Source organism: Zootermopsis nevadensis, unplaced genomic scaffold, assembly GCF_977971745.1.
Source record: "Zootermopsis nevadensis isolate Lab colony 2312 unplaced genomic scaffold, Znev_1.0 Znev_ptg000015l, whole genome shotgun sequence".
Classification (NCBI taxonomy): Eukaryota; Metazoa; Arthropoda; class Insecta; order Blattodea; family Termopsidae; genus Zootermopsis; species Zootermopsis nevadensis.
In genome coordinates this window covers 4759213-4782044 of record NW_028259147.1, presented here as the reverse complement: position 1 = coordinate 4782044, position 22832 = coordinate 4759213, and the positions used below count along the sequence as shown (strand labels likewise).

At 35.5% G+C, this 22832-nt stretch overlaps 1 protein-coding gene and 1 long non-coding RNA gene across 8 annotated transcripts in view; one reads left to right on the top strand and one right to left on the bottom strand.

The window, feature by feature from the left end:
- dati (zinc finger protein datilografo) overlaps nt 1-22832 on the bottom strand; it is a 592807-nt gene that overhangs the window by 548544 nt on the left and 21431 nt on the right. The window lies entirely within an intron of this gene.
- LOC110839393 (uncharacterized) overlaps nt 1-22832 on the top strand; it is a 79800-nt gene that overhangs the window by 51068 nt on the left and 5900 nt on the right. For 2 of the 3 annotated variants that reach the window (XR_015535239.1, XR_002546460.2), the window contains exon 4: nt 5459-5588. This is a non-coding gene — a long non-coding RNA (uncharacterized LOC110839393). Of the gene's footprint in view, nt 1-5458; nt 5589-6129; nt 7539-22832 lie in introns of those variants that run through there. The other variant, XR_002546461.2, reaches the window with a different exon arrangement.

The following is a 22832-nucleotide window of genomic DNA, read 5'->3' as shown; positions in this document are numbered from 1 at the left end:
TTGATAATTAATGATCTGGTCAAGAAATAGTGCGCTTTTGTAGGAAAATAAGATTAATTTTTGTTATCACAAAACCCCAGATATAAACTCCTCACTAAGGCAGTTAATTCAAGCCCATATCTTAATATTATATTTTTTGAAGATTCGTTTTAATATTATCCTCACCTGGGTTTCCAATTTTGGTCTTCCTTTGAGTTTATTTCCCGATTATCATGAATACACGTCCCACCTCCTCTTTTTTTAACTTATAATATGCAGGAGATGTTCATAATAAAATGAACGGAATATCTTATGTTGCAGCTAATTAGTTCGTGGAAATATTCTCTCTTAAGTCTAGAAATCTAAAAACACGAGACGTTATGCTACAAATCTTGTAAAATTTAAGAAGTTCTTGAGATCGTTACTCCTAAATTAAGTTGCAAGTGAAAGAGAAATAGTTTCTGTTAGGGTTATGAATTACGTTTCTAAAATATTCAGTATGGTGCCCCATTCATTAATAAACCTTATACTTAAACTTTGTAAACCGTCTCGTTAAGTTTGGCCAAGTTTCTCCAACCCACTGCTGTGTGCGTGCATACATATATTGCAACAGTGGCATAAGTCCTGTGAAGGATCGTGTCTTGTTGGCATGCCTATAGATCTGCCTCAGTAACAATATTAAAAAGTGGTTTAGAAAAAATTAAAATAATAGAGCTTAATAAAATAAATGTAATCTTAAGATGGGTTTTGTTAAATAAATGTTAACACAACTAAAAGTTCATAAATTTACAGAGGTGGAAAATTTTAAATATGGGTCCTGATACCTGGTCAGGACAAACGAGATTCTTGTAATCTGTAAAATTATTCTTTTCGACTCCGTCCATCGTCTAAATTATACATAAAATCACAACAGGTCTGAGGCTAGTTCAACGAGGCCAAACAGAATGGGTTCCCGTCTTTTTTACCTGGATTCCAACTTCTCAAACGTGATTTCTCTTATTACTTAGATGATGTGCAGAGTCCAAGAACGTTTATATGATGCGTTATTCTTGTTTATTTCTTTACAATAACATTTTCTGTCTAGAAAAAGTTTAGGCTTTATTGAACCAACAGAAATCACTGGGCAGAACGTGACAAAGTAGAATTCCATTCCGGTAGTACGTCTGTCAGAAAACACCAAAAACCTTTTCAGAGATCCAGTCACAGATAGAAGGATAATATCTTTATGAATCTTAGATAAATAGATGATGGAAGTGTTAACTGGATTAAACTGGCATAGGATGGGATTTTATTTACACGATCATGTATCTTACGTATTCATAAAAGCAACACAATTCTCGTTGAATTAACAGATTTATCTACCTAAGATCTGACGTTACATTACAAGTCAATTTATTTTTGTCAAAGATCTTATTATAAATCTTAAACACTAGAATACAAAGTCTTTTAGACGCTTATTCCCCCACACGTTAATCACGTACAGAGGCAACAGGCCCGCCTACTTGTTACTTTATTAATTGAAGTCAAACTTTGATACTATCTTACGCAAATAGAGATTTCTTATGCACTTTATAATTTAAGCTATCTAGTTCAACATTCGCCAGGACCAACTCCATATCCCACTTTTAAAGGCTGATTTCATTGCTTCAGAACTACTGATGCAGTAGCCATAGAATATGTACATACTGAGTCGGTTAACGCAGCGTTATTGAGTCTGACATTCTTTTTTTTTAGGCTTTGTCTTTTAAATAAACTTCAGTCTTAACAAAGTAACCCAATTCAATGACGTTTTCCTTCAAACGTTAATGGTTATTAAACGAATAAACAAATCGATTTTTTATACAACCTGAACTTTTATCGCTGCGTTCAAAAAAGAACACTGGACAAGAAAATACAGTCTACACATTTATGCCCAATTTTTATATTTAATTTTAATGTTACATTTCCTTCTAATCCACGTCTTTGAAATGGCTTTTCCTTAAGATTTTTCGGCCCAAACTTTGACAGCATATGGTGGGCATACAACCGACCTCTCTCATCCTTGTAGTTTCAGTTATTCCAACAATATTAGGCAAAGAGCAGCCTACAGGTATCTAAGCTCCTCAATATGTAATTTTCTCCATTTATCTTTCATTCCATCCTGTCTAAGCAGGATGTTCCTCTGAGTGCTTTATTCTCAAGTGCCCTAAATCACTTCACTTCTGACGTATTAGTGAAACATCTATGATATAAAATATATAATTTTAGTAAAGATTGTTGCATACATAATTAGGGATTTAGGATGAAGGCTAAGTTTTTAGAGTCATTATTAGTATGACAGTCGTAAAAAGATCGTAGTCACAATTAATAACATTAGTCGATTCTGCAAAGTACAAATATTGCACTCTAGAATTTGCCTCTAGAATTAATTACCTCTCGATTCATTGATTAGTGGATTAAATTCCAGCACCAAAGGATCATACGTATTTTCATGCGCTAAAGTAGCATATGTCACTTTCATAACAAACAGAGATGCTTCTTAATGTTCGGTTATGACAGATAGATCCTATTGCAAATCATTTTGCAGATCAGGAAATTTTTGTTCTTGTGATCCGCGAAGGCGTGGTGCTTAGTTAAGTACCACGAATAACGTTACTTTGCCTATTTGTCTTTTATTCGTGTTACCGGTTATATAGAATAAGTTTCTTTATAATTTTCCTCATTCTTTTCGGAGGAATGGTGATTAGCAAATTTACGTTTTTCTCACTTAATTAAATTATTAGGTTACTCTTACATGAAAGAAATATTTACCTTTATTTCGACATTTCACTTTCATCATTTTAAGTGTATTTTTTATTTTTATATATATTTAATACTTTAAACCCCAGTGGTAGTTATACGCACCACCTGATTTAACAATAAGTAACTGTATTTTGCCTTTCTAGCTTTTGTATGAATCTCAGTGTGATCAGGGTTAATTTCAATAAACAGCATTAACCAGTTGATCTTTTTAAATTAGAAGTGTCGTGTTTAATTTGAGGTATGGACTGAATCTGCTGAAAATATTTAGGTGGTTCTGCTGGCCAGAACTGTGTAATTTGGATGAGACTAATGCATTTCTACCTGAGTGACCATGGAGTATGTAAGCTTAATGTGACGAAGCTGGAATCCTGTGTTAATAGTATTCAGAATCCGTTCACCCCTTCACACCCCTTCCAGCCCCTCCTTGCATCACAACCGCCCCTCGTGTGTTTTATCACACCTCGTATACCGTCCTATATAAACTAACCTAACATCCTAACGCACGTGTGTGTGGAGGAATTTTATAGTATTTATGCCCGTCGTTTAAAAAACAACAGTTCATTCATCGGGTTTTAAACGGTTTTACAACCGATTCGTAAAACTGCAGCTTAATGTGGTCTGGTTTTAATAGGTCTTTCAATGTTTGCTGGCGACAATTCTAGAGTTTACCTTTTTCGGGGTTTTATAACGACAGCGGAAATGTGCCTTTCCTTATGGCCTGGAAGTTACTTTAGAGATTGTATTTAGGAAAGGCAGTAACAAATCAAACTAATATTCTTGACGAAATTAAGAACAGATTAAGTTTGACTGGTCTTTCTTCCAGTCGATTCAGAATACATTTACCTTTTGTGTCTTAACCAAATGTCTAAAAATAAAATTATAAATAACACAGTTTAACCTCTTAGGTCTGTATAATAAAACATAGTCTACCATTCTAGGGGAAGAAATAAATCACGGAGGACAATTTGTAATGAAAACTTTACACTTTTTAAAAATATTTTAATTGTAATTAGGTCAAGGAAATGGTAACCTTAACATTTATATTTAAAAACTTGAAAGAATATGAACATATTTATATGGAATAGTTTATTTTAGAATTTGTCTTCTTGTTAAATACTACTACGACATTAAAATATATTCTTCGTACTTACGGACAAGAGAATCATGTAAGACGGATCAAAAGCTAAGAAATAATGGAACGAGTGATTAAGTGTTGATGGTGTTAGGTTATAATATATTTCCTCATAGAGTTCACCACTTTCAACCAATAATTACTGTCAGTTTTCGCCGCTTCTCATTGTTCTTATCGGCAATTTTCTCGCATCATTTAATGTTTTGTGCAGTCTGAAATCAAATGGTAGACACACAACAACGCTGTGTCCCCAACATCAAGATTTGCAATTTCACAATAGGCTATCCTGCGTTTGACAAAGTGTGAAGGTAACAGAATTATCTGCAAAACAAAGGCAACTTTCCTTGTAGTTCATCTTCCTTCATTAATCAAGTTCTGGTTACAAAATTCAGTGACTTTCTTGCATCGTTCCATTTGTACCAACTTCAGCAGATTTACATCTGTTCATTTTTTTAATAAGTACTTTATTTTCTTTTGATTCTTTTGGCTGCTCTGTCATTAGCTCCTATAACACTCGAAATGTTAGATTTGAGTCTCGCTTGAAGCATCTCTGCGTTCTTATGTGATGACGAATGTCCTGGGACTGTCTGACATCAAAGCCGTTGTTCTCATGTTATGAAATGTTTTCAAAACTCTAGCTTCAGATAAATAACAAGAACTAATGGTTGAAGCAATAAAAGATAAAAGAAATAGCATATAAGAAAAAAAAGAAGTAGGCTATATTTGTAGAAACAAAATAAGACCATGGACAAGGGTTGATAATAACAGACGGAGAAGAGAACTGGAAACATGAAGAAGCAAAAGTGATGTCATAAGATGAGGACAGAGAATTATAGAAAGAAGACGGACAAGAACAGATAGAAGAAGAAGAATACAGAAAGAAAAAGAAGAATAAATCTTTCCTAAGAAAGAAAAATTCATTTTTTGTTTTCTTTTTTAAATTCAGTAAGCTTCAGTATGACCAACATTAATTAGCACCGCATGGAACAGTGCAATAATTAATCACAGAATAATCTGCAATCTTTATTTTTAATATCTCGAATTTGGCTGTGTGATGTTTTTCTAGGAATTAATTGTGACATACTTAATCCTTTAGATAAGTCACAGGACAATTTGGGCGGGAATCATTCGATCAATTGCAATGACTTTGTTACGTAAAATTGTTAATTGTAAATAAGTTAATATTTTAACGTTAATGTCCATTTCAAGCATTTGCCTACTCTATCGCAGCGGTTTCCAATACACGAGGCAGGATTCGTACTCAGAATCAGCCCATTGTGATACCTCTGCCACACAAAAGTACATTCATTCTCCAGGCGGGATTCGATCCCAGCATTCTAATGTTTAAGTTCATAAGACCATGTCGCTATATCACTTATAATTTGTAATAATTTTGTTAGTTACTTTGTGGGCTATACTTTAATTATTTTTGTTGTCAATTCTGGAGGTTAAATTCCCTGTTTTTATCACGTAACAACAACACATTTCAGAAATTATCTTTTATTTTTTGACCGTTTTGTTTTGGAGCAGAACAGAGCGTAAAGCTAGCGGCTTCGTTTGTTTCAGATTTCCCGAGCTTGGTCGCCAGTTTCTGGCGGTAGATGCCACTATAGTTGACCGGCGTCTTGCCCGCCGCCGTAGCGTCTTCTAAGCAGCCATTGACAAAGTATTTCATGTCATTTACTTCTTGTAACAGGTATGCTCTATACAAACTTATGTTTCATAGTTTAATCCTTTAAATCCCAGTGGTAATAATATGTACCACCTGCTTTAATAATCGGTAACCCTGAATTTTGTATAGAATTCGTACGATTCTCAGTGTAAACAGCGATTATATCCTTAAACAGAATTAACAAGCCAATATTTTTAATGGTGAAGATTTATGTTTTCTTTTCGGTACGGACTGAATTCCTAAATATAATTTAGACGAGTTTTGGCTTGAATGGGTTAAGGATATAGTTTTAAAGGTTTACGTTACTATAGCAGCAATCATCAGGTAAATTGAAGAAAAATGTGGAGAACTTCAGTCAGCAGACCGCAATGCCAAAAGGTCTGCAGGCTTTCGGCCTAGGAAAGCATATCATGACTGGATATTAATTGCCGAAATTTTGAATTGTTTTCTCTTCTCTAGAACAACACTTTTGGGGATCCTAGTGGCTAAGCGTGAAACTGGAAATTCACCAATTGGAGCCTCACATTCGTGCCCCCAATATACAAGTTTATGGTCTCTGTTTCAGAAACAGTGTCAACATCATTTTCACTGACCGACAGGTACCGACAATAAACCTTGGAAAAGTTCTCTGATGCTTGTGTTTGGAAGCAGGCTGTACTTTCACATAAGTCAGGCAGAGCAGTGAGAGGGGAGGAACAGAGTGGAGTTACTAATTTATATACAGAAGTAACGTGAATTAGCCTGGATTTGACTTGTGAGACACAAATGATTGCAAATATGGTTGACTTCGCATTGATGTTCTATCGATCCCATATCGTATGTTATTTTCAGTTTATATGATCGAGAGGATTTTCAAAGAATGCAAAAATTAATTAATAAATTATTGATTAACTACGTAAATAAATAACTAAAAATGATATATAACTTACTACTTAACATACTGAGGAACAAATTAAGTAATTAATTAAAACAGAATTAAAGTAACTATTGATGTAAGTAAGTAATTAAATAGTAAGTGAGTAACTACTTAACTGTCTATGTAACTAAGGAATTAGCTTCCCAATAAACCAAGTTACTATATAAGAATATACGAGTAGGTATTGCAGTAATGAAATATGTAATTTTAGAAAGTAAAAACACTTTTAGAAATTTTGTAGGATTCCTTCGATCAGTCAATTGTAAGGAATCTACCTAATTAAAATATCAAAATATAAAAACACAGACACACATCCATGCGTCGTATCCACGGTCCACGTGGTCCTTGTTTTAGGGAAACATGTTCTAGAACCTAGACATTTCAGCGAAGATGTGACTTGAGCCCACAACCTCTTTTTAAAAAGCCTACGACCCTGATAGCGCATTATTTTTCAGTTTTATTCATATGTATATTAATTATAAGTTTTCATATTTCCTAAGAATGTAGGTCTAAGATGAACTAGAGAACTAATTAGTTTATATTAGGGTAAAAGAAGACTTCCTTCTAAGACTAATCAAAATCAGACTTCACACTAACAAAGTTCCTGCCATAAATCATCGCTAAATGACCAATTATAAAAGCTCATAAATAACATCAACCCTGAAGCCGAGAAAGTTTACGGTGCTAGCACACACAACACGCACGCACACAATCTAACTGAAGTGTAATATGAAATCTCGCGACAGGGCATGGCCATAGCAAAGTTTAAGATCATAATATGACAGAGCATCAATTAATATTAGTGTTATTATTTTGCCCAACGCTGCAGAATCGGTGGAAACAGCCAAGCACCTACGCTTCTGAGCAACACTGACATATGAGGCTCGCACTTAGAATGGGTAGATAAGTGTATTCCAGTTAGAGTACATTTATTTCCCAAGTGTATTTTTTGTGATACATCTTATCTCACTGGTCTTTATAATAATATATTCCATGTACTAAATCATTATTTTAAACCGCATTTACAATCGTAATTAAAGATATTACAGTTTATGGAGTCAGAGAAAATGTCTGGACGACCGAAGTTCTATTCCCGGAAGATTAGAGTATTCATCTCTCATCACAACGTCCATGCCTATTCTGCGGTCCACACATCCTCCTATAGAATAGATACTGGTTTTCTTTCATTGAGGTTAAAGCGGCTAGACCATGAAGCTAATCACTCAGTTCCAGAGGTTAAGAATTGAAAAACACAACTGGCTCAATCGTCAGCGTTGAAGATGAAGGCAGTATATTCCTAACAAACACTGGCATCCAACTACTATCCCACCAAGACCACCATCAAGGACACCTAGAAAACATGTCCTTAGGACTAATTAGAATTAAAATTAACCCGGGTGGTTTAGTTGCTCCAGAATGCAACAAAAAAGAGTCTCTTGGTCTTGAGCCATTCTTGCACCCGCAATATTTCTGCAGCGCACACAGGAACATAATATAAAGTTTCGCCATTATTCAAAAGAGAAATGGAAGGGGGTTGAATAAGAAGATGGGTGGGGGGTAGGGGGTGGTTGAAGGGAACAGAAAACAAACGAGAAACGCCGAGCGTCGTCGTCTTCTTAGATAATAAACGACCAAAGAGGCAATTAAATTTTCTGTCGTTCCTTCTATTCCTTCATCTTTATTCTCCACGTCCCTTTTACGTTTTGGTCTTCTTTATCTTTTGCTTTCTCTTTTCCACACAGACTCCCCCTTTCTTCAAGTTCTTTGACGTGTCAAGCTTTAACGTAAGCCCCGCCTTCGCTTACTTAAACTGACGAATAAGGAATGAAGTAATAGAGTGAAAGGTTTTTCTGTTAATGGCACAAGGGTGGAGGAATGAGGGTGTGTTTTCGTGTTCTTACTGAAAGCAACAGAAGAAAACTTCAGGCCCTGGGGGTGACATGGCAAGCACTTGCCATATATGCATGATATCCTATAAAAAATTATAAAAAGCAGGTTTTATGGCAACTTCGTTGCTCAACAAGAAGCAGCAAGAACAAGGAAACTTTTACATCCTTTTGCTAATGACACAACAAGCCGCATGTCAGACGTGTTCATAATGACATTTCTCTGCTCAAGCACCACGTCAGAAATATATGGCGTAGAAGAAACGCTTCACGTGTTCAATACCTCGGTGATGAGTTCTTGGCTTCATTCGCCCCATTAGCTTTACTTCTGCGAAAAGAAGCCTACTTCATAATAACCGGAGAAGATTTTGGATGTGCATCAGATCAAAATTTTATTTATCCTTAACACAAGAGGAGATTAAATTCGTGAAATTATTTTTCATGATCTATTCAGAGTATCTTCAAGTTTTCCGACCACGAAAGTAAATATTAAAATACCAGATAGAAACGTAAAATTGCCTTGTTAAGTACTGGCATGAAGACGTGTGGGGGATTGGAGGTAAATTCTTGAAATCCTAATTTCAACTGTTTTAACCGCAGTGTCTACGGTATCGGAGGCTATGTGATCCCCAGAGCCAGCCTAGAAGAAGTAAAGAAGATAAAAGAAAATTTCATCCCTCGGAAATCGATTCTCGGTCGTCAACATAGTCACTTTACTGATTTAGTTGTACAAAATAGCCCATAGAAAATCTTAATTTTACTTGGTTTCTCTCCCTACGAGAAAGACACAAATTGTCGATACTTGAGAAAAAAAGTACCATGAAGAATTATGGAACCCGCGAGAGTCTAATGATCGACTTTAAGATGAAAGAATAATCGAAACCGCTGAAGAATTCTGAGTGTTCTGGTGCCACTTATTCCTTAAACAACAGCCCAGTCGTAACGCATCCCAATCCCAGGAGAGGAGTCGGTGAAAAAGAGAGAAAGGACGAATCGTATGCAAGCAGCGCTCCCAGCGGGAAAAAGCTGTAAACTATAGGGCACGAATATATAAAGTCAACTTTGTGTTACACTTACTTTGCCCACAGCAGCGTAAAAACCTTTTAAAATGGATTTTAGAGTCAGAGAATGAACCGAGAAGCGCTCACTTGTTCAAACATCCATCCGTTTTGAGATTCTTTCATCTTCGATGGAACACAATCGCTGAAGTGCAACATCTATCTAGGGCCAACGAGGAACTTGAAGAGGCAGGAAAACCTGACCATCTCGGTCTGACTAACCAACTGTCTAATTAATTAAATAATTAGTCAGATATCTAAAGTAATAAATTCTGTGGTAGAAAAAACCCGAAAGTTTAACACCGTATACCCAACTTCTCCACTGGATAAAATTCTGAGCCAGTTTCATCCACTTCTCATCCATAATATATTTGTCTCCTTATACGTCTTTAAATTTGTCGTCTTTCTCGCCAGAATGCCGTACGTAAATTATTGCCTCCCCCTTTCCGTACTAGTACACATATAAACCTACATTATATTATCCTAATGATATTAAGTCGTCTTTATCGTGGTAACTACACATACCACATAAGGGAAACTGCCCTAAAATGACAAACTATAAATATAAATCGGTTTAACATATTATCATTTACCTCTGAATGTATGACAGTACGTTTTATATAATGTTTGGGGCATGAAAAATGTTTGTTTAATGCAAACAATCAGTTTCAATACATACTAAAAGCCAGATTCTTCATTACACTCTGAAAGCACTGTATAAATCGAGCATTGGCGAGTGAACACATCGACTGACAAAGGAAAGTACTCTGTGCTGTGAAGTCTGTGTACCTGGTGTTATTTAACCAAAGTTGGCTGCACTTGCCTTCCAAAGCCTAACCTAAAAACACAAGTAATTCTATTTGAATAACTATGACTTACTTACAAATTCGTCACTGGACTGTTTCCAGAAGCTGATCCCACATCGTAGACTAACATTGCTGATAATCTATGGCTGCAAAACCTTAAAAGAACCGCCAGGAAACACACTTTCGCGCACAAAGCTTGAAACCCGCGCTTAGTCAACTCGCCACCTTTCACTGGAGTCGAGTACCATCATAACCAACCTGACGGCTTGAAATTGAAAACTATTCGATCAATAAATCTGGCAGTGATATATAAGCGTCATTTCACCCATCAATGTAATTTTAGGCTTGTCTCCCCCTCTTTAATATTCAATAACTATTATTTTATCTCACACGGGCTTCATATAAATATCAAAACAAACAACTATTATTTCTTTAAACAGAATTAACAAATTAACCAATGGAGATGCACTGTGTTTTCTTTGGGGTATGGACCAGATATGTAAATATTAGCCTATTCAGATTAAACTGGTGCTTCACATGGACGCTCACCTAAATAAATGGACTGATTAATAAAATAAAACAGCTAATGAGCAGATTAAATAACCACTAAGTCATTTACCTTTACAAAAACATTCTATTTGACATCATTCTGAACTAACATAATCCAATTTACTTTTACGCATTCAAAAAGGATTTTACAACTTTGAAAGTGTATAGAAATTTAATCAGAAAGCTTACAGAATCGGTTGAGGTGTCATTTTGTAGCAAAATAAATCAAGTTTTATCTCAAACATTCATTTTGGTTCGATGTGATTGCCATTGGTGATACTGCAGACATCCCACCTGAAATCAATTTCTTGCCAAACACGATCCAGCATATCCGGTGTATATTTTAATATTATCCTCACTTCTACACTTTAATATCCTTTCTTTCGCATAATATTTATTTACAGAAGTGCTGTACGTATTTCGTGGTTACCCATGTCTCATAAAATATTTTCTTTCTGGCATAATAGCAAAGAGGACAAGTTGTTAAGTCTCTTCATTTCGGTAATTAAATTATTTTCATTCTGGAACCAAATAAGATTATTTCGAAGTGATCGCTAACTGGAAAGCCTCTCGAAAAAACTGTTAAGTAAAAATATCGTTAAATAGTTTTGCATTACATGAACGACGTAGTAGTCCAACAAAAATTGGCGGAAACTAGTTCATATTTATTCTAAGAAGATTATATTATTATAAACTGACCTATAATATATTAAAATAACGAGTACTCAAAAGTTACTAGGAACGCCAAAATTACGTTTTCTATAAAATATAAATTTTTATCTTACTTTCATTCTTCGATTCTAAAATTTTTATACCCTTTTATGTTTGAGGAAAAGCGATCAATGAATTGCTATTTGAACGTTACCGCGAACCAAATTTAATTTTATTTGTGGACCATATTTTGTAAACCCCTGTTCTAGAATATGCCACATAATTATATACTATACAACTGAAGACACTGGCTCAGAAATGTATGGACAATTGAAGGAAGGTGTATGAAAGGGTGATGGCATTTCTTGTGACATCTATATACATCCCAAGAGTTCCTTGCAGATGGCATTCAAATAGAAGCAAAGCATACAAATCTGGGGGTTGTTGGAAGTAAGGTTAGGTGCAATTTAAAACGAGATTGGGAAGAGAAGCTACGAGACGAAATTACTTTGCGACTAGTTTCTACATGAATATTTCTCTCTCCGTGGTAACTTGTGTTTGTTTGAAATGTCTTCCTCTTGATTCAGTCAGTCCATTGTTCAAGATGTGAAACACAGACATACGTTAAGCAAAAGTGAGACAGTTACACTGCATATTGGACTTGTGTTAAATTAAAGATACATACCATTTATTAGTTTGTAATTCTTGAGTTATGTCGTTAACGAAATTATTTTTGATGCTACATGTCTTTCTTGCTGATTAGTAAGAACAATTACTGAACGTGGAATTTTGATTCCATAAACTTAAACAAAAATATTAGAAAGGTACAAGTTATTTCGGTTTGCAATAAACGTCTTTCCAAAATTTTTCAGTTGGGTGCATTAATCCATTTCGTGTAGACCGAAACAAATAATAAACCTTCCTTATAATTAGACCTGTCATTTTCAAAACCACGACAGTCCACTTTTTTAAAACATCGACCCACTTCTACCATTTATTATTAACCACTACTCTATTAATCTGTTGATCATAATTCCTAAAAAGGCAGATTAATTAAGTCATGACCCCACAGAAGAGAAGCTAAACGCAGAACGAATTGAAAACCTGTCGCCATGTTTCATGTCGTAGAATGCAGTCCCAAAATTTGCTTGAAGCGATAAAAATGTCACGAAGATTTATTCATGATACCTCTATATGAAACGGGACTCGATCAAAGGCCTTTAGAATAAAATTCTAACGTCATTGTAACATCCTTATAATTTATCTGGTAAAGATTAAACTGAAGATAAAAATGCCACTGTTTTTTGCGATGTATCAACAAGTGCAATAATATCAAAGTCAATGGAATTAATGTTTAAAATTAAACAATTAAAGGATAATGTAGTTGTCTTGGTTGCGAGATAAATGATGGATCTAACTATATAAAGCCAAAACACGTGTGTATTAAATTTCCATCTCCCTACCAACACCAATAAAAAATACGTTATTTAGTAGTCCCTATTAGCTCGTCGCCTCTCTGATGTTAAAATTAAATTTTCATCGAGTTTCCACTACGTAAAAATTAATGACACAACCTACCACTTACAGTTTTAATGCTCTCTCACGGGAATGTTTATAAAATATGTAACAGTTACACAAAAAAGCTATAAAGAAGGAACAAAAATTAAATTAACTCACTGTGTTAAATTCCACTACCTTATAAAAAACTTTCCCCTGAAGCTTTTTGAGGTGCTAAGGGAGTTACACAATGACAGTAAAGCTAAAAAAAATAGCTTTAGAATTCGTAGCAGAAAAAAATTCTTCCAACACTTTGATCTCAGCATGTCTCATTTTATTACAAAAAACTGGTCTTTCGAGGGTTGTGTGAAGATGACGTCATAATCAAATAACTAAAAAAATATAATAATGAAGGCACAGAAAAAAGCAGTGATAATAATTTATCATGTGTGAGAAAACACACATGTAACGGGTAATACGAGCACTTCCATTTAAATTGGTGCAATTTAGTTCTCTGAAGGATGTCTTCACATATCATCACATTAATTTCAAGTCTCAGATTAAATAATCCATTAAACAATGACCTTAGGTTATTAAAATCGAAGTCTATTGTTGTTCTAGCAATGACCTCGGTACTCATTGTTGTACAAAAATAACTTTGTTCATCTCGTTTTCCTAACTTCTAGAAAAGTTCCGACAGACAGACATATATGTACTGGCCCATAAGATAATATATGATTATGGATTCACGTGTCGATTAACCATTTAAAAATTAATGGTAATTTTATGTACCACATACTTTAAAAACGGAGTATCTTTGCATATTGCCCATACAGTGCATTAAGGTGAATAAACAGTTATTATTTACTTTAATATCAAAAAGATATTGATTTTTGTAATAGCGATTGGTTGTTTTCTCTTTACGGTACGGCCTGAATATTTAAATGTCATTTAGACGGCCTCCGTATGCAAAGGGTTAATCTGTTAATAATAAATATTGTAACAATCTACAGCCGTCGTGTCCAGATTTCGGAACACGCCCTATCTACGCCATTAGCATATCATCTGCGTAAATTGAGAGCCAGTTTAAAAGCATTTTAAAGGCCTCTTTTCCTTTTTTAAAGACTGGACGTGTGAAAAGAGACTCGTGTTAACATGACATTAGAGCTAAATGGCTGTCTGCACAGTCTGGGTGAGAGGGGACAAGAACACGAGTGTGTGACGTTGAAATCCAGAAGATTCATGAGGCTTTAAAAAATTCCTTCTCATAGGCTTGTGCAGCGTGTAACAAGTGGTTGCGGACACACGCACGCACGCACGCACGCAAACATCCACCCCCCCTGGTACGTTTTTATCTCGGTAGCAATTTGTAGGACAGACTCCATCAGCATAAAGTTGACCTCGTAATATACGTGTTAAAGTATTAGCAGTTGGCTTAGAGAATTTTACATTGCCGAAGGATGGTAGAGCAGTTTTAAAAATTATTCGTAGGCCTTGAGGCTTAATCAGTAGTAGCTGTCTTTGCAACGGATGCTACACCTCACGTGGCCGTACCATAGCTCAGGCAGTTAGTCACCGGCTACTCACAACGATGGTCCGGATTTGGGCCAAGGTCATTTCACGTCAGATTTGTGATAGAGAAGATGGCCTTGGGACAGGTTCTTCATTGAGTCATTCGGTTTCCGCTGTCAATGTCACTTCGCCGTTGTTCACTCCCTTTATGACAATTATAATGTTTCAGTAGCGTACACATTTCAGAAGACAAGTTGGAATTTTTCGTTACAGTTGAATGACGTTCCAGTTGCAGACAATAATTTTTCACATTCATGTCCTATACATCTAGCCATGGTAAACGTTTGTGTAGTCTTTAACATCATATATCATATTTCGTCGTGTAGTTTGCCGGCTAGTCAAATGAAAATATGTCTCATATTCGGTTAATATAAATGACAGTCTGACTGGATTGATAACCTATTTAATAGGCTTGCATTTATTTTTCGAAAGACCTCCCCCCAAAAAAATACCACATCTCTGGTTTTATAAAAACAATCTGAACATAAAGTTACTTAGGATTAGAGGATTTCAGCATGGTAAAACCTCAAATTATTATTTGAAAATGGGTCTAGATGATGTTCTAAGTTTGTTACGAAGTGTAGTATTTAGGCTGAGTGCCAGCGCTTTAGAGGATCATACTGCCTACATCATCAGGGTTGGAGTGAGAGGTGCAGGGGAATATGGTTTATACCACCTAATACACGGTTCAATAGCCTATAAAATCATTTATAAAGCTGTTTTATATCCTCACAAAACCACGTAAAGAAGCATTTATGTCACCTTTTGATGTTAAAATCTAATATTAATAGTTACAGAAGGTTTCTTGGCTAAAAATAATTGTGGTGGTTTACAAAATAACCACATGAATCCATACGTTTTTACCGTTCGCAGTGAAGGGACTTTCTACAGCCCTGAGGTCATTTGCAAAGGGCGGGATGGGAAGTTCGAACAATGTCAAATAAATTAAAGTTTGACCAGTGACCGAAAAAGCCACAGTAATGAAATACGTACTCTCCTCTCTCCTTGGGCTATCTCACCATACAATTACTGGTTGAAGAAAAAGACATGCGGTTTAAATAGAACACTCAAACCTCATGTTCCCTCCTTTTGTGGCTATACAACGACAAAGATGGTGATTATTTTAGCTTTGGAACTAATTTTCAAAATAGCTTATAAGTAAAATGACTAAAACAACAAATGGTGGGAACAAATTATTTTCTGTGGCTATAAATCTGTTGTGACACGACTACCAGACCAATACCACCGCAAGTATGAAATATGTTTTGCCCCGTGTCTTATGATTGGAGTAAAAAATTAATTTCGTTGCGGAATTTATGAGCTAAAGGACATTAAAATTTGGCATGGAACTTGGAAATAAATATACCAGGATTTCTGATAAAAATACTTTCGTAATAACCGTATTAGGCCTCTAATTCTAATACAGAGTAAATATTTAAGATGTTTAAAAGAAAATTACAGATAGCGATATCCTATTTGTGTCAGAAACAGAACAACTAACACGAGACTCAAGAAAATTGAATTGTAAGGAGCTTCGTAATTCGTACTTCTCATCTAAGATAATTAAGTAAAGTGGGAAAAGATTGTCGGATCATGCAGCACGCATTAGGGAAATTAATAAAAAACCTTACGAAGTTTCGATCAAGAAGCTTCAAAAATAAACGGCGTATTAAATTATGGACGGGATTCAGCTGGCTGAGGATGATGTCCAATGGCTGACTTTTATTAACACGGTGATGAACCTAAGATTCTTAACAAAACTTTTTCTTTGACCTGTTGGTTAGGAGTCATGGCATAAGGCAGGCTCTCTAACATAGGAGTAAATTATGAAATATTGGTAAATAAACTGTAAAGCTGTCAACTTTTTCTTACTACGATAAATAAATTTCTCAGTCATTTAACAAAATGTCTTCTTGCGTCTCCACTCAATTTGCCTTCTATCTGTAGTACATCACTTTGTGCGTTTTATATATTCTGCCTGTACCTTGTCTCGTTTTCAGAATCAAATTGTGAAATACCTCCCCCCCCCCCCCCCCCCAGCTCCATCTAGATCATACACGGGCGCAGTTCCTTTCTGTTCAATGGTCCCTGCACGCAAGCACGATCATTAGAAAGGATGACTCCACCCCCAATTCTGCATCCCTTATCCGCCTTAAACGAAGCGTGAGAAGAGATCAGAATACCAGCATCAGAATTTCTCGGTCTAGAAAGTACAAAACTATGCCCATAACTCGGGCCCATCACTTCGATATCTGGATTCTGAAGGTGTTCTTTGGTCAATGGGGTGTGTGGGGCCTTAATTGATACTTTGCTGGAGGAACTGCCCAAGTGTCTCCAAGGGGTGGCATAAACAAAGTTGATTAAATCGGAAATATCTTCAAGGGAGGGCTGACTTCTAAAAACAGTCTCACGGTAATTAATTTTTATTTTATATTCTATTCCTCAATTTGGTTAAAGACGTAAATTATCTTCTGACTTTCTCATATTAGGATCACAGTTCGAATCCCGCTCGGAACATGTACGTATGTGTTTTTCGATGCACAATGAGGTCTTGAAATGGGCGTGGTCCCGTCCAAAGAAACCTATAAGATGTCGAAAAAATTTTGAATCTGGGGAAAAGTGAAGGCTTAATCACTGAGAATTGGGCAAGCTTTTATATGTAATAAGTTAGGAAATATATGCATCACGCAACCATTTAAATGTGTTTGCCAGAATTTGACCTTTGAAATTTGATCTATGTACGTCAAAGGTCATTAGTGTTTAAGGCACACAAAATTGACTACAATTTCATATTCGAATATTTTTTTCGCATCGATATCTTTTGCTGCTACTCCTGAAGCCTTAAGGAATACGTATTCTGACGAGGAAGTGCCGATACTGATAGCAAAATTTCGGGACACGGAAAGCGTTTTCGACAGGAAACATGTCCGGCGTCGGGCAGTAGTAACAGGAAGGATGATTCACGATGAATCAATTTTCGAGACTGAACCTGTTATCTGCTGCCACCTGTAAAGCGTTTGCTCAACTGGCGTGATCAGCTGTTTAGCAACAAGGGTGACCTTGACTTGCTTACGAGTTTATTTTTGTATAAAGTACGTGACTGTTTTGTGTTGTCTTTTAAATAGAACATTCTGTACAAAGCACAAGGGTGAACAAACAGAATAAATAGGCAGGTCTGAAGAAAGGATAAAAAATCCAATTAGACTGCTCGTATACATTTTAAAAATGTTTTCCCTATAGGCTTAAGCGTTTCTAACCTCCGGCTGCACACAAGAATTAGTCGATTAGGACACGAGTAAGTCTATGTAGATAAAGTAGAAGGTGATAAACTGTCAGAAAATTCATGCACGTTAGGTAGGATTCGAACCCATGACAGTGAGAAGTTTAATAAGCTCGACTCCTGGTATCGGCATAATTGTGTTTGTACTGGACCACGCCAAAAGAGCATGTGCTCTTCTCTTCTCTTAGATATCGGGTAAATAACTATGTGTGACCATCACAGGCAAATAAACACATAGGCTAACACAGACGAAAACTGAGCTAAGGAAACCATAGGACTTCCTATGAAATTTTCATTAATATAACTAAAGTTCAAAAGTATTTAGTCCTGGCTTAAATTTTGTCAGATGTATTTTTTATTGATGTGTTTGAATGAAATATTAAAATTTTTAATCAATATTATTTCTCGCCAAAACATAAATTAATTATACCAGTTACAATTAACCATTTAAAGTTCAGTGGTGACGATATGTACTAACTGCTTTTACATTAAATAATTAAATTTTGCTAAAAGAGTGTATTCATGGATTTAGTACAATTTTTATGGTAAACAGTGATTATTTCCCTGTATAGCATCAATTTTTGTTTGTAATGACAAACTTGTATGTTCTTTATGGTAAGTAAGTACAGTTGTCCCACTATACGCCATGTAGGCGCTTGGGGGAAGTGGAGGTATAGCTCCTCTCTTCCTTGACCTCGGCACTAGATGGGGGTGAGTGGTCAGCATCACGCCCCGGCCGGCTTTACCCCCGGGAAAGGACCCCGGTACCCATTGTAGAGGAGGCTGGGTGGGCCCCAGAGCCGGTCTGGACGCAGAGGCTAGAGGAAAAATCCTCTGCCCCCGTCGGGGATCGAACCCCGGTCGTCCAGCCCGTAGCTAGTCACTATACTGATTGAGCTATCCCGGCTCATGTTCTTTATGGTAAGAACTGATTATTTAAGTATTATTTAAATGAGCTTCGGCTTCAAGGGGTTAATTCATAAGAAAGTGAAGACGAAGAAGATAATTACCCTTGTACTCAACATGCCATGAAGGAATAAGTTTTGTTGATATTGGACGTACGGTCAATATAAAAAACACTAACCCGCGAATGTGAGTGGTCAGTTTCACCCTTTTTAGGTTTGTGAATTTGTAGGTAGATACCAACGTTTCGGAGGAGCATTCAGCCTTGAAGATGGAAGCAGTAACTTCCTCTGTAACCTAGGTATCTACTACAAGTCCATACGGCTTTGCAACCCTAAAGATAAACATCTACAAAAGTAATCCTATACATGCCGTTAATCTAAACTCGGTATTTCACGTTGTAGCTAATCTCTTTACTGACTGACCTCTCCAGGCTAATAAAATTACGATGTCGTACTCAATCAGAGTTTTATGTCCTTCCCCTAAGAATACGACCCGGGGCAGATATAAAATTAGCTCTGAAGCATAAACGAATCTGATAACAGCTCTACTGCTTTGTTTCTCAACCTGTGTTCCGCGACGTTTCGAAATCAAGTGAGTTTCTATACTGTTCTTTACTTTTCACATCCTGAATTTAACATATAACTTCGACCTTCAAACATAATCCGCGTCGACTGTTTACGATAGTGAGTTTCAACAAAAATTTAAGTTTCCTTCCTAAGGCTTAAGTTATCACCTGAAATGTTTGTTTGATTGCGATCACAGAGACCTAAAAGTTCTCAATAATGACTGTAGATGATTAAAATTCTATTTTAAATATACTACTACCATTAGGTAGATTTTAGAATTATTTTTATTAGCCTGTAGGTGACGAAAACTTTCAAATAACGTACATAAGACAGGAGGGAATGAGATAAAGGGACAAAAAGAATAAAAAAAGATCAAAAATTTCTCAAGGGATGAAGATATTAAGGAAGCCATTCCCCTTTCAATTTCAACCGTCCTTTTGAGGAACATAATGCATGCTTACATTCACACATACGTACACGAGCACAAACTTAAAAAAGGATATAAATTGATGTGTCAGATACTGAAGTATTATTTCTTTCGGTTCTGTAATGTATCCGTTCGGCGTGAAGTCTAGTTTGGTTACCCCTCCTCAGAATACGGAGTGATGGTGCGACATAATGTTTGATTAGCGAACTAATGGCAGACTGGAATGCCAATGAACACTAAGCTGTGTACATGGAATTCCTTCTTAATAGCATAAAAACATCGGAATGTTTCAGAATTATCTGTCACACGGGAATTTCGGCCTTACTGGATAGAAGATTCAGTATTCTGGCCGTTATTCCCCTACTTGGAACCCAAATTCTGTCCCTAATTTAGTATAGTGAAGTGATTTACAGTCAAATACGATTAAAACCACTCGTCTATTTGTCAAAATACTTATAACACTTTCAGATTTCTGTGAATAGAGAATGCCTACGTGTTTTTAGCTATGATTATTTCTGGAACAATTAAAACTTGCATCTGATGTAAAAATATTAATTTTATTTTCCTTCCAGCTCCTTCTTCATAATCTTCTTTTACTCCCTCTTTTTATCCGTCATTTTGTTATATTTTATGGCAAAAATGAGCACTGACAATTTTATAAATCTTCATCTTATGCCAGCTTGTATGTTATTGTGAGAGAAGTTAACATTAAAAAATATATAGGTCGTAATCCTTTCCTTATTCTTCTGCTTCTTCTTCTTCCTTTCTACGTCTTTTCCCTTCTTTATTCTTCTGCTCCTTCCAACTTTCGAATTATTGCGGTAGAAGTGATCACTTCAGCAGCAAGTGTTATTACGAAAAGAAACAAACAGCACAATTTCAATCTTTCTAAGCCTGAGAGGGATAAAACCCCCTCTACAAGGGATGAACAAAGTTGGAAAATGACAACATTAACCCTTTTAAATTCCATTGCTGACTATATACCCCCGATCTGCTTCAACAATCAATAATTATATATTTTATATTTATGAATTTTGGTATGAATCTGAATGAGAAACACTATTATTTTCTTAAACAGCACTGACCAACTGATCTTTGTAATGGTGAAGATATGCGTTTTCTATGCGGTACGGAATAAATTATTAAATATTATTTAGACAAGGTGTGGTCACAAAGGGTTAACAGGTTACTTTTCGACGCTTTCACAACTGCAGAAAATATAATGTTACTCTTACTAAGAGAAATAATTGGGAAGTATGTCCAAATAAACGAATTTATCATAGACTATTTTAAAGTTGTATTGAATAATTTATCTGGATTAACTGAGGAAAAACTACATAAACTAGGGATATCCTATATCCAGGCAAACGTTTGAACACTTGTTCTCCCGAATACAAAGTACGGATGCTAACCACTGAATGGTGGCATAAAGCTTGATCAATATTTGTGGTCTTCTAGCTAACCCGCATTCAACAGTAAAGCATACCGATGTATAGTGCGAGTTGATACAATTCTCTCGTTTACTATAACTAACCATAAATTGACTGCAACGCCTTTATAAAATTATTACCTAACTGAAATTTAATATAAAACTGTGGTGCTCCTGAAGGAAGAGAAGATTAATCAAAACGGTTACGTAAGTTAGCACTTTATTAGTTGGGATAAGAGTTAGTGATATTGGAAAGCAAATGAAACAGAAGGTTACGTAAATTTTATAAAAAAGAAATTCGGAGTAACACTGCAGTTACGTCAATAAATTTGGTTTCAGTATATGCTTGAAGAGATTATCTATTTAAATATACCACATGTAATTATTTTTATTTAAATATAAATAACATTATTGAAGAGCAGTAATTGGATTTAGAAAACGCGAAACAAGGGCTGGAAAGTTAATGAAGTTATTCTTAGCGAGAAGAAGAAAAAATGTAGAGCTTTATAACAATCGAGAAACGTCAGAACGCATTAAAACGAAGTAATTAAAACGGATAAGGTAGCTGAGGGGAGATGTAATTAAACGACGGAAAGGAATAACAGCAGAAGATCGAATTCTGGAGTGAGATAGCGGACAGATCGAGAATAACAGCGCTTTCACAAATTCTATTGAACTAAAAGCATGAGTGTATTAAAGACGAAATTTCTTATAACTATAACTTTAAAAGGAATAAAGTGCATAAATGAATATAATAAGAAGTTTTAGGCTCTTTTTTCAAAAATGTTTATCTCTTTGTCAAAACTAGCATGTTCTGTAAGTAATAAGTAAACACTTTAGTGGCCTACATCTACCATTACGTAAGCCCATTGGTAAAAATTACTGATTCACAGTCGCCATATCAATAATTGTTAACAATAAAATATTTATACAGAAATTATAAATGTGTCTAACTCTTACGTGATCGCCAGGAAACCAAAAGCTAAACGTTATGTGCATATCGTAGTGTAGCGCCCAAAATGTGTATACACACATTCAATGATTAATGAATAAAATAAAGTTATCGTAATAATCTACATCCAATACGTCATCATTGTCACTTAGTGAAGTATTTAATATAGTATACGTGTTTAAAATGACCACTGTCCATGTCTTCCGAAAACACAAAACACGAATATCGATATTGAGGTTAATATTCCGTGTCATAATGTGTATATATCTTTTTGGAAAAGTATGCATAATTAAGATATTGAACCGATAAACCTGCAATGGAAAAATTTCAGCGTACGTTTCCTATGTTTTCATGTCTACATAAATGTTCATATATAATTGTCCTTTCTCCTAATTACTTTTCAATACAACTGATGGATTTTGACAAAACGTTTTATAGATGTAATGCAGTTTAAGGCCACCCAACATTTACTGTAGTAATTTATTGCTATCAATAATAATTAGTTAATAATCAATAATAAGTAGAGTGATCACGCTAGTATCTGATTACTTGGCTCAAGTGGTGCTTAATATTTTGCCCTCAGACTTGGTGCTGTAATAAACTTTACTGTTGTTTTTACATATCTAAATTTTCTTATGGTACACTATCTTTTGTGCGATGTAAAATAATATTGAATAACAGTCAGTAGACATAACTCTGTCTTAAGGACTTTGATTGTACTCTACCAACAGGTATCACGTCAGAAGAATGAATAGGAGACGTGGAAATTAGGC